This window comes from Miscanthus floridulus, chromosome 9 (genome assembly GCF_019320115.1).
Source record: "Miscanthus floridulus cultivar M001 chromosome 9, ASM1932011v1, whole genome shotgun sequence".
Lineage (NCBI taxonomy): Eukaryota > Viridiplantae > Streptophyta > Magnoliopsida > Poales > Poaceae > Miscanthus > Miscanthus floridulus.
Genome location: NC_089588.1, coordinates 27,705,505 through 27,718,277, shown reverse-complemented (window position 1 = coordinate 27,718,277; position 12,773 = coordinate 27,705,505). Strand labels below are relative to the sequence as shown.

The 12,773-nt window shown below is 44.6% G+C and overlaps 1 long non-coding RNA gene across 1 annotated transcript; it reads right to left on the bottom strand.

Annotated features, from left to right (window-relative positions):
* Positions 1 to 1,176: 1,176 nt before the first annotated feature.
* Positions 1,177 to 11,884, bottom strand: LOC136481619 (uncharacterized). Its single transcript, XR_010764797.1, has 4 exons — positions 11,722 to 11,884; positions 11,406 to 11,631; positions 1,655 to 1,718; positions 1,177 to 1,343 (listed from the first exon to the last, which is right to left on the bottom strand). It is a non-coding gene; the product is annotated as an uncharacterized lncRNA (long non-coding RNA).
* Between the last annotated feature and the right edge of the window lie 889 nt (positions 11,885 to 12,773).

Here is a 12,773-nt window from a genome sequence, read left to right as displayed (position 1 = left end):
CAAGCATTTTTTCCTCTATTGACACCAAAGACACACCTTTCTAGGTTGAGTTTGAGGCTTGCTTCCCTAAGATTGGCGAAGAATTCTTTTAGATCTACTATGTGATCTTCTTTGTTCTTGCTCATTATTACGATGTCATCAACATAAGCTATGATATTCATCTATAGCTGAGGGCCAAGAACTACCTTCGTCATTCTGGCGAAGGTTGAACCTGCATTTTTTAGCCCTTCGGGCATTCTAATGTAGCAATAAGTTCCAAAGGGAGTAGTAAAACTTGTCTTCTCCTCATCTTCTTTGTTGAGCCAGATTTGGTGATATCCTGAGAAGCAATCTAGGAGTGAAAAGTGCTTGCATCCCTGCCTTGTCAATGGAGGCATCGATCCTTGGAAGTGGAAACAGGTCTTTTTGCAGGCTTTGTTTAGGTCTGTGAAATCTATGCACATTCTCATCTTCCCATTTTTCATTGGCACGAGTACTACATTTGCCATCCATTCTGAATATTTGACTTCTCTGATAACATTTGCGTCTAGCAATCTCTGGACCTCTGTCCTCACTGCCAAAATTATGTCTTATGACATTTTCCTTTGCCGCTGCTTTCTTGGGCTTACTTTTGGATTTAAGTCGAGTAAATGCTGAATTATGTCTCTGATGACCCCTTGCAGATCAGAGGCTGACTAGGCAAAGACATCATTTGATAGTTTTTGCATCAGCCGAATAAATCTTTGTTACTCAAAAGAAAAATCTGAATAAATCTTTAAAATAAAATACTATATCTATTCTAAAAAAATAATAAAATTATTCTGACTCAGTTCGAGTTCATGTTTCTATAATATGCACTTGTTAATTATTATATGCACTTGAACTTGATCATGTATGCACTTAGTCATGCACTTGGTCTATGGGTCGGTATTCCATATTAAGTTTTCGTATATCGACCGTGTTCGACATAAATCCGCTCGAATTGGTTCGTTTTCGAAATTCTCGATAATTCGTAAGTTCGCGTTCATTTTCGTGTCCGGTTTTACCGTTTTCGCTTTCGTTTTCGTATTTCAAATGTAAAAGTAGAAAACAATTTAGGAGTTTTTCGACCGTTTCTGACCGTTTTCATCCTTACTCGCCATACATAGTCCATATCGTATAGTTTGGCATGAACCCCCTAGTAATCAAGTGCGATCGTATAGACTCAATTTGACGAAAGTTTCTATGATTCTTGAAATCTTTGCATGGGCAGAAGACAGGGTTTGTATTCCTAGCATGGGCTTTGGCATCGGTGATAAACTGGCTGACGCCATGCATGTACCGCTTGTCTGTTTGGGACAGATGCATCCACTCTCGATCCATCTCTACACAAAAAAAATACTGAGACAGTAATTACAAAGAATTAATAAGAAATTGAGCTTCATGAACAACAATTGTAGCCCGAAAGTACCATTTTTGGAAAATATTATTGTACACTAATTATTGAAAAATTAAAATTGGTAGCCCCGGCCCTAAAATTGAAAATCGTAGTAAAAAATAATTATTACATAATATTGAAGAACAACTATTCTACTCTACTTCTAAGAACTATTTATAGCATCATATACTAACAATGATGATCTTGACCACCATAAAATAATTAGTTAGGAATTTAAATGTGTTCATAGACACCAACCTTTTGGATGATGGATTCACCATAATTTGAGCCTTGCACAAATGTCCAATTAGAAAAGTGCTCTCTAGAATGGAGAAAGAACTAGAATGAGAATCAAGCAATGTAGCCATCAAAACAAAGCTAATTAAGCAACAAAATCAAAGGAGTGTATGTTTGTTACTAACCTTAAAGCAAAAAGATCAAGCCATTCTTAAAAATCCAAGCACTAGCTTCATGGTGAAGAGCAGCCGCAACAATGGAGGAAAGGGTCCAAACGCGCGCCTCTGCTCTCGGGATGGAAGAGAGGAGGAAGGAGAGGACAGCTATAGCCTTTTTGTGTTGTAGGCTTATCACCATCGGTTCTTGGCTAGAACCGACAATGATAGAGCCCAATCACTGTCGGCTTTTGGCTTAAACCGGCAGTGATGAGTGGTCGCCAAAACACTGCCGGTTCAAGCCACAAACTGGTAGTGATGTGGTCCTTCACTGTCGGTTTTAGCCCAGCCCCAATCATTTTTTTTATTTTTAAGCTCATAACTAGCAGTGAAGGTGCATCACTACTGGTTTTCATAAATCTGACAGTGATGATGCCGACAGTGATATACAAATCTGGCGTAGTGAAGGGGATGACTTCTTCACAAACAAACCATAGATCCATCATTTAAGTTTACTTGAAGGCACATACAAGGTGAGTAACAATAAAGTAATTAAAATATGATGTAGCCTAGGAGTATGTCGGATGGAACTCCAAAGATGCACTTTGAAGGGTTCAACTTTCATCTCTACCTTTTTAGGTTGATGAACATTTCTTCGAGGTCGGCGATGAGATTGTCGGTGGTTTTGGATTTGACGACCACATCGTCGATGTAAGCTTTGATGTTGCGGCCTATCTGTTGGTCAAGGCACATCTGGATGGCCCTTTGGTAGGTCACCCTAGTGTTTTTGAGTCTAAAAGACATGGTAGTATAGCAATACGCACCGAAAGGCGTGATGAATGATGTTTTGATCTTGTCGTCCTCTTTGAGGGATATCTAGTGATAGCCGAAGTAACAGTCGAGTAAGGAGAGGAGTTCGCAGCCGGCGATGGAGTCTACAACCTCTTCTATCTGAGGCAGACCGAAGGGGTCTTTAGGGCAGTGTTTATTGAGATCAGTGTAATCAACACATATTCTCCATTCTTTATTCTTCTTTTGAACAAGAACTGGGTTTGCCAGCCACTTAGGATTCTTTAATAAATCCGAATGCTAGGAGCCATTTTATTTCTACCCTAATAGCCTTCTTCTTATCTGGCGCAAATCGTTGGAGCTTCTACTTGATCGGCTTGGCAATCGGTGAGACATTCAAAGAGAGCTCGATCTTCTCACGTGGTACCCCTGGCATGTCTATAGGTTTCTAAGCAAACACGTCAGCATTGACATGTAGGAAGGAGACAAATGTGCTTTCCTATTTAGGGTCGAGATGAGCCCCAATCTTAGCGATCTTGGTAGGGTCGTCGAGGCCAAGGCCGACCTTCTTTGTTTCCTTAGACTTGGCAAAGGCACGAGGAGGCTCCAGCACTGGGATCTCTAGGTCATCAGCGGGCACCATCTTGGCATCAGTGATAGTGCTGGCCATCTAGATGGAGAGGCTGGTGGCTTTGGTGAGGAAGAGACTCTTTGTTTCACAGGCGTAGGCGATGGAGAGGTTGGCCTGTAGGGCCAGAACTCCTATAGGTGAAGGCATCTTCAATACCAGATAGGCATAGTGTGGTATGGCCATGAACTTGGCTAGAGCTGGCCAACCAAGTATGGCGTGGTAGGCGGTGTTGAAGTCAGCAACGCAGAAGTTGATGTGCTCGACGTGGAAGTTGGTAGCCATGCCGAATTGTACCAGGAGGGTGATTTCTCCAAGCGGTCGGGATGCCCTACTAGATACCACACCCTAGAAGGAGGAGTCGGAGGGAGTGAGGTCTTCTACTCCAAGGCCTAGCTCCTTTAGGGCTTCGATGAAGAGGAGGTTCAGGGCACTTCCATCGTCGATAAGTACTTTCCTGAAGAGTACTTTCTTGATGGTTGCATCGAGAATGAGGGGGAAATGCCCTGTGTAAGGGATGTCCGTGCAGTGGTCGGCCTTGCTGAAGGTGATGGGGACCTCAGACCAGGGGCGATAGCTGGGATTGGCCATAGCGTCTTCTGTGCTGACGGCGAGCACCCGGCAGGTAGTGAGTTTTCGATCTCTTCTATTCTCGACAGTGGCGAGGCCCCCAAAGATAGTGGCGACCACTTTGTCATGATCCTGGAAGGCGTTATTATTGTCCCCAGGTGGTCAGTGACCTCTAGCTCTATTGTCGTTGTCGTTGTCCTTTTTTTTGGCCTGGAACTCCTTAGTTAAGCCAAGGCAGTCCTTCATCTTATGCTTGCTGTTCTTGTGGAGGGGGCATGTGATGAGGACATGACCTCTATACGTATGACCATGCTTGGAGAACCATATGGAGACCAAGGAGATCAGCGAGGGTGTCCTAAGCAAGAAGGAGGTCCGAGGCTAATTCGGTTCGAGTCCCCAAGGTGGAGGCCCAAAGCAACTCAAGTTCGAGTCTGTCTCGGCCTTTAAGACCAGTCTGCCTTAAACTGGTCACCCAGGACGCATCCAGACTCTGTTTTCGATGATCCACATATGGATGGAAAGCTAATTAGATAAGGAAGCCAACCCAATTGGTTTCATATCAAAAGACCTTCGGAATCAACAGGAATCGTCGAAACAAGTCAGCATCCAAAATCTGTCAGGGTGCTGCGACACCGTCTTTTGGTCTGTTGGACCGTGTATCATGTTTGGGCCCATTAGGGGGCGCGTCCAGGGGGTTGACGCCCAAGACTCTATAAATACCAGTCGTTGCTCTCCTTAGGGTTTGGGTTTTGTTTAGTTCTTGATTTCCTCATGAAACAGACATCGTTTTGCTGCAACTGTGCCGCTAAGGCTGCTTGCTGTGAACCAGGGCCCCAGTTCTTGATCTTGTTCGCCTGTGGCGATTAGTCCTTTCGAATAAAGACTTGAACTCCTTCTCGTTATCATAAGCCTCATATTTATTTGCAATTTCAGATTGCGTTCATCCTGTTCTTGCTTGTGTTCTCGATTCGCTTGCAGGAAAGCCTTCTCGGCGAGGTCAATCGTATTCGCGTGGTTGATAACCAACGGAGCAGTGGTGTAATGGTTGCGGGGGTCCGAATCAATCTTGGTTCGAAGCCTAGATCGTGAACATCGAGTCTCCACCAATCGACGCTATCATACCTTTTGGAAGATCGGGCCTAGTCTACATCAAGTGGTATCAGAGACCTTGTTGCCCGTTAGGTATACCTTTGTTTTCCCCTTTAGATTATTACTGATTTTGCATTACCTATAGTCCACAAAAAGCCAAAAAAATATACATCATCACATATTTCCTATCCTATTGCCTCATTGTGCCATGCAAGTTCATCTCTGATTTGCGTTGTTGAGTTTGTGCCCTAGGTCAAGTTCTTGTTGCTGGTTTTAGATCATTTTTTAAGTCCAGTTTGTGTTTTTCCCTTTGTTTTTCATCATAATCCGTGAACACCTTCAAGTATTGCTATGATTCTTTTGTATTCATCAAACCCTAGTCCACGCCATCTTATTTGTTACACTTATCTTCACTGTTTTTATCAAATCCTTGCTGTCGTGACCAATTTTGCGCACATTGTTCCCGTTTTGTCCTCTAATTCGGAGTACGTTCTTAAAACTGGTCTAGTTTTCGCATACGAACTCCGTTTTCGATGTTCCATATATGCAAATCGATCAGAAAAAAAAATCGGATCCGTCCATCCCCTACTTTGCTAGGGTTCGAAAATTTTAGACTAGCCAAAAAGTGGTCACAAGATCCTCTTTTCGTGGTCACAAGGTCTTTGTCGATTTCGAGCACGTATTCTGGAAATTCCACAGGCCACGTCTTTCACTTGTTTAAGCTCAAATTTTCTATGGTTACTTCTTTTGTGCTCCTAAGTGAAGAAAAAATATCAAAAAATAAAAATAAAAAGTCAAAGAGTCCCAAAAAAACAACGACAACCAAAAAATAGAGAAAAAAGAGGGGCAAAAGTGGAACAATATCTAGAGGAGCACATAGAGAGCGCCATTTGAGCTGTATTTGCGTGTGCTGATTTCTACCTTATTCCTAATCATATTCTTGCTGTCCACATCACTTGATACATTTGGTACTTGGAACGTGAGTAGGCCAGCAACTAAGACAAGTACTTGGGATACTTATTCAGCTTTGCTATTCAGTTGCGAATTTTGTTATTCCTTGCTACTATATTGTGCCTATCTAAGCTCCACTTTCTTCTAACCAAGTACAGGTTCGCCTTGCAACTGTTACACTCAAGCTACAATGGTATCACAGTCACCGACCGATTGCACCATGGTAAGAACACTTGTAAGACCATGGTAAGACACTTGAGAGTTGAGTGCCTTATTTTTCCTTATCCACAACCTAAGTAGTTGGTAGGGATAATACTTTTGTGTTGTCTTTTACTTTCTTCTAACAATGACAGGTTGTTCGTATCCACCGACTTATGATGGTATAGGTGCTGATGAGTACATGGAGTGGGAAATTGCCATCGATAACATATTTGCTACTCGCTTTATGTGTCCAAGGAGGAAGGTAAAAAATGCAATTAGTGTTTTGCGACATTCTGCTTTATCTTGGTGGGAGTCTTTAGATCCTTCTGATAAGCCTCAAACTTGGAATGATATGAAACTTCTTATGCGAGAAACATTTGTTAATTCACCTCCTGTTTTGACTTCATATGATGAGGTGCACCATTTAGAGGAAGAGTCTGTTGTTATTCCTCCTGCTATGCCTAACCTTTTGCAGGACAATGTAGAAAAGAGCGAGGATGACGTGACAGAAAATAAGAAGCTCACAGCCTCATGTGAAAATTCAGAACCATCAACTATTACCCCTGCTGAACATGAGAGCAAAGGTAATGCCTATGATGCCAAACTCACAGAAGGTGAGAGTTCTCTTGATGTGCTGAATTTTTCCACCAATTATGCTATGATAGAGCAAATTTTAGTGGAGCATTCACTTGATTTACCTTTGTCACAAGATGATTTGCTTAATGTTTCTTGTGACGAAGATGACTTGCATGATGATATTTATGTTATATCCATGCAATCATTGAAGAATGATCACGCCATATGTGTGCTAAAAATGAGCACTTGTGCTGAAAATAGACTTGTTATTCATAATGCTAGTGAAGTTGATGAGCTGAAATTATTGTCTTCTTTAAATACTTTGGGTTACATTGAATTTGATGTTCTGTGTAATCTTAGTTTTTTAGAGGAGAAACTTTATGCATATGCTGATTTGCCATGGTTCTCTAGACATACATATCATGTTTTTGGTAAATATAACAACCAAGGGCAATATTTGATACAACGAGTTTACATTTGTACAAATCCAAATTCTCCTTTAGTTGTGCAAATTAATGATCAACTAGAGGACAGTAAAATCAACATTGTTGTTATGCCATATTCCTCTAGTTTTGCTTTTCGAACACAAGTGGAATCCAAAGAAATGGAGCATATATTTCTTGTTAGCACTAATCCTTTGCAGGATAGTATTGGCAAAGATCATGTGTATTTCAATCGAGTAGACTATATGTCTGTAGGACAAGACATGCTACAAACCTAGACATGTGGTCATATTCTTTCTCACAACATTGTCCATTCCCATTATTTTGGAAACCTCATTTGTCCTCAAGTTGTACAGGATCGACTTCAAACAAAATCGACGCCGAGGACGGCTTTTCGTCAAGAAATGGAGGATGATGAGGACATGACCTCTATATGTATGACTATGCTTGGAGAACCATATGGAGACCAAGGAGATCAGCGAGGGTGTCCTAAGCAAGAAGGAGGTCCGAGGCTAATTCAGTTTGAGTCCCCGAGGTGGAGGCCCAAAGCAACTCAAGTTCGAGTCTGCCTTGGCCTTCAGGACCAGTCTGCCTTAAACTGGTCACCCAGGACGCATCCGGACTCCGTTTTTGATGATCCACATATGGATGGAAAGCTAATTGGATAAGGAAGCCAACCTAATTGGTTTCATATCAAAAGACCTTCGGAATCAACAGGAATCGTCGAAACAAGTCAGCGTCCAGAATCTGTCAGGGTGTTGCGACACAGTCTTTTGGTCCGTTGGACCGTGTATCGTGTTTGGGCCCATTAGGGGGCGCGTCTAGGGGGGTGACGCCCAAGACTCTATAAATATTAGCCGTTGCTCTCCTTAGGGTTTGGGTTTTGTTTAGTTCTTGATTTCCTCGTGAAACAGACATCGTTTTGCTGCAACTATGCCGCTAAGGCTGCTTGCTGTGAACCAGGGCCCCAGTTCTTGATCTTGTTCGCCTATGGCGATTAGTCCTTTCGAATAAAGACTTGAACTCCTTCTCGTTATCATAAGCCTCATATTTATTTGCAATTTCAGATTGCGTTCATCCCGTTCTTGCTTGTGTTCTCGATTCGCTTGCAGGAAAGCCTTCTCGACGAGGTCAATCATATTCGCGTGGTTGATAACCAATGGAGCAGTGGTGTAACGGTTGCAGGGGTCCGAATCAATCTTGGTTCGAAGCCTAGATCGTGAACGTCGAGTCTCCACCAATCGACGCTATCATACCTTTCGGAAGATCGGGCCTAGTCTACATCAGCATGGGCCTTCAAGGATTTTATTGTATTGCTCGTCGTAGTTATGTTTGGCACGAGGTTCCTCAATGATGGCGATGATGTTGTCTGGTCGGCGGCAGCGATACTGACCGGCTTTAGACCCTTCTAGCCGATCGCGACCACTGTCTTGATGGTGGCCGCGGTCGTCGTAGCGGTGGTCACTGTGGCGTCGTTCGTCAGGACGCTCATCGCTGCGACAAGTTGGGCGGTGAGTGCCTGCATCCTTGTTGAAGTGAACTTTGGCCTCTTCAGGGTCAGCGTATTGATCGGCTATTGTGATCATCTCACCAATCCCCTTTGGTGGCTTACGATTGAATTTGGAGCGGAGGTCACGGTGATGGAGTCCTCTGACAAAGGCGGTGATGACTTCTTCTTCCATGATGTTGGGAATAGAATTCCTCATCTCAGAAAATCATCTGATGTAAATATGGAGGAGTTCAGACGGTTTCTGATAAATGCGATTCAGATCGTGCTTAGTGCCCGTTCAAGTACACGTAGCTATGTAATTGTCGGTGAAGACCTTCTTCAACTGTTCCCAAGATTCGATGGAATCTAGGGCGAGGCTCGCGAGCTAGTTCATCGCGGTCGGCGTGAGCATGACTGGAAGATAGTTCGCCATGACACTGGTATCTCCCCCAGCAGCACGCACAGTGGTGGCATAAGCTTGTAGCCACTGTGTGGGGTTCATCCACCCCTCGTAGGGCTCGACCTCGGTGATTTTGAAGCCATAGGGCCACTAGAGTGTTTGGAGTGCTCTCGTGAATGCTCGGGGCCCTTCGGGATCATCATCGTCGGGATCAGCAGCATTGCCGGTGTTAAGTGGCTGGAGGGCTGCATCCAGATTACCGAATTCTTGCTTGTATTCTAGACGCTGGCGTACTTCCTCCTCATGCCAAAAGAAATGGCGCCCATCGATATAACGTCATGCATCCCGGAGGTTGTTGATGTGTGCTCGGACATCTTGATCAACTTCTTGGTCGTGTTGGCAAGGGTTGTTGATATGGTTCCCCCTAGCTCCCCCTAGAACGGCTGTTTATCATCACGATGTTGGTTGGCGAAACGACTTCTGCTGGGGCGGCGATTGGATCTTAGCACGGTGGATCGGTGATTCGAGCTTATCGAGTAGGAAGGTCCCTAATCCTGGTGGATCTCGTTGACCTGGCAGTGCGCAGCTTTAAGCATTGCGGTGACCTATAGCGTTTGTTCGAGCTGAGCGAGCTCGTTAGCGGCCACAGCCAAGTTAGCACTTAGGATCTTGTAGACATCATGCCTGTCGACGCAGATGAATTCATCGTCGAGGTTGCGGTGGAGTGGGCATGGCCTCCCTTGCGAGTCGAGTTGTTCTTCGTTGCGAGTAGCCTCGGCTAGCACAATAGCGGCCTCATTCGCTCGGCGCTACAAACGGTTGGCATTTCTGTTGACACGAGTTGTGCGGTCCTCATCGGTTTCCCCATCCCGTGGAGGGTTATCAATGCTGACATTAAAAATCCCGCCTCCTCGAAAGGGTGGAAAAGGAGGTTGGATGGCAGCGGTTTCGGCGACAATCTCCGTAGAGCCCTGAGACTCAGAGTCTAGATTTTCCTCTAGGATGGTGTGGAGGGTTTCTTCGAGACGCTGGCCGATTTGCAGCATATTGCTGGTCGGCGAGAGCTGGTCGGCGAGAGGGTAGATGTCTCCAATCTGGTAAGCAAATTTGTCCCTTAGGGCGTCCTGATGGATGGTGGTCGTATCCCCTGGAGTTTTCCGTTCGGCTTTCGATAGATCAGAACCAGAAGGTGGTCGGTGCTGAACCAGAGTGGTCAGAGTTGATTCCGTGAGGGAGAGACAGTCGACGAGCTTCTGACCGACCTGATCGATGGATGTGATCAGATCATCGTTGCCAATCTACTTCCTCGGGTAGTGGGGCAACAAGCGGCGAGTTGTTGGTGAAGACGACCTCGGAGGCGGTTTCGAGATCGGATCTGCTGTTGCAGGCGTTGATGTGGTTGGTGCATAATCGATCTACACTGGCTTGATGATCTCCCCATCTCCGTCAGCATTGATGACCCAGGAGATCGATCCGACCGTAAAGATCTGGTCGGGCTTTGGAGAGGACAAAGAGCCTAAAAAGTGTACCATCTTGTTCGCCATAGAAATAGCACGCACACCCCTACCCTGTGCGTCAACTGTCGATAAAATATCGTCGGCAGTCCTTCGAGGGGTTCCCACGAAGATAGATTGATCGGCAGAGGTGTGCGTAATAAGAACAAGAAGGCAACAGAGACACAAGAGTTAGATAGGTTCGGGCCGCCAGCACGATGTAATATCCTACTCCTGTGGTTTGTTGGTTTGTACTGGCTATCGTATGATATTGCGTGTGTTTTGAGGGGGTCCCCTACCCGCCTTATATAGCCGGGGGTAGGGTTACAAGTCGGTTAGATCTAGGAGATAACCGGTAAGTAATAACATATTACAGGAATCACGGGATCGAGTATATCCTAACAGATCTCGTAGCATCTTCAGGATATCGCCCTTGATGTTTTGCGGTACGCGCCGAGCAGTACCGTGCACCGTAGGTCTTCGTCTTGTGGGCTGGACCACCCCTAGCGGCGTAGCCCATGTAGTCTGTCGTGGATATCCGGGGTCGTACCCCCACAATTTTATTTTAGAAAATGAGTTAAAACTAATCATGTTTTATTTATAAATATTGTTGTATAGATTAAACAAGTTGAACTTTAACTTTGCAAAAAGAAAAATACATATGAAAGCATCTATATGAGTCTATTACATGTAGTGTGTTTAAACTAATTAGATTATAATTAGAAACATATAAGTTAACGTTAATCAAATTAATATTTATTTAGGAAAGACCGACGTTTACTTTCATTGCTTTTAATTATAAAATCAGTTACATGTATTTTAATCAATTTAATATTTAGCTATATATAGAAAACATATGGCATGAAAACATTGGTACTACTCGGTAGAGCGCGTCGACACGAATCTAACGCAACTTGAACGAACCGAATCGGAATCCAGACTATTAAAGGGTAGAGATATTAGGAACTGGTGGCAATTTTGTAAATACCTCGTCTTCTACCTTGAGCACGTGCAGATCGTACAGAACATGGTGGCCATGGCTGATTCGGCCTTGCCAACCAGCGCAGGGGCCAAGGGCTGTTTGGGCCTCGGCCACGCTGCTGCAGCCGCACGGCACGTACGCAAGGCGCCGGCCGGGGCGCTCAGACGACCGAGGGGGTGATGTCGGCGACGGGAGGTGGCCGGAGAAGACGAGCTCGTTTGTTGGCCTGCTGCTGCATGAACAACGAGGAGAAGCAAAGGATCGAGTAGATGAGAGATAGATACGGAAAGAGCAACTCTAAGGCAGCGACGATGGATCTTACCGGCCGATTCGAGAAGATGATGGCCCAGCAGGGCGACGGTGGGGCACGGCCGGACTGGCGAGCCGGCAGCTCGATCCATCTTTGAGATTGACCATGGTTCTTAATGAAACAGGGATGGCGGCGCGAGGCTCCAAGTGACGATCCGATTTGCGCATGGCAGGGACTGGAGATCGTAGGGACTGGCTCTACAGAGCCTGGGCGTCAGAGAAAATTCTCTAGACTCGGTCTTGATGGCAGCGAGGAAACGGCGGCGGCGTGTGACTTGCTCAGAGTTCGCCCGGCCAGACTTTATTGGGCCAATGCCTCCTGGTGTGCACGCCGCGATTCACAAAGGCAAAACGCATCCAGGTTGATCGATTCCAACTCAAGTTCGATCTGCATGCGCCTGCGTGAGATAAGCAACAACTGTCCGTGGGGCCTGACAGCAGAAGAACGAAGGAAGGGAGCAGCAGGGCTGACTACGACCTGAGTGCTGAAGTCTGAACCTGGCTCCAGGGACGTCAATGACAAGGAGGGTACGGAGCGGGGTACATGCCAATGATCGATGAGGCCAGGCCACAATTGAACCTCGAGTCGGATTGCTGAGATCCCAAATAAAAGATTTGGCTCATAATTTGAGGCATCCAAATAATTAGATTTTACTCATATAAATGGGAAAAAGCTTCAGCAAAAATCAGAAAATTGCCGGGCAAAGATATTAGAGACATTTTGATGGACAATGATCTCAAATGAATTATTTGGAGCCGAAGAAAGAGATTTTGAGAAACTCCAAACAAAAAGGATTAAGCTCGATAAAGCATGGATTTGATTAGAGAAAAAGACAGAGACAAGCCAGAAAAAAATAAACGATTTACTAAACGTGCTTTAAAACTTTTCACAATCACAACACAGTCAATCAACAAACAAACATAACATCAACCAAGCCCATCGAATTATTTTTAGAAAAAATTGAAAACCACATTTTTCTACATCTAAACTTGTGGAAACTTAAACTAATATTGGAAAAAATTTATATCAATATTGAAATCATTTTATTTTACTTAGTGTTTTCT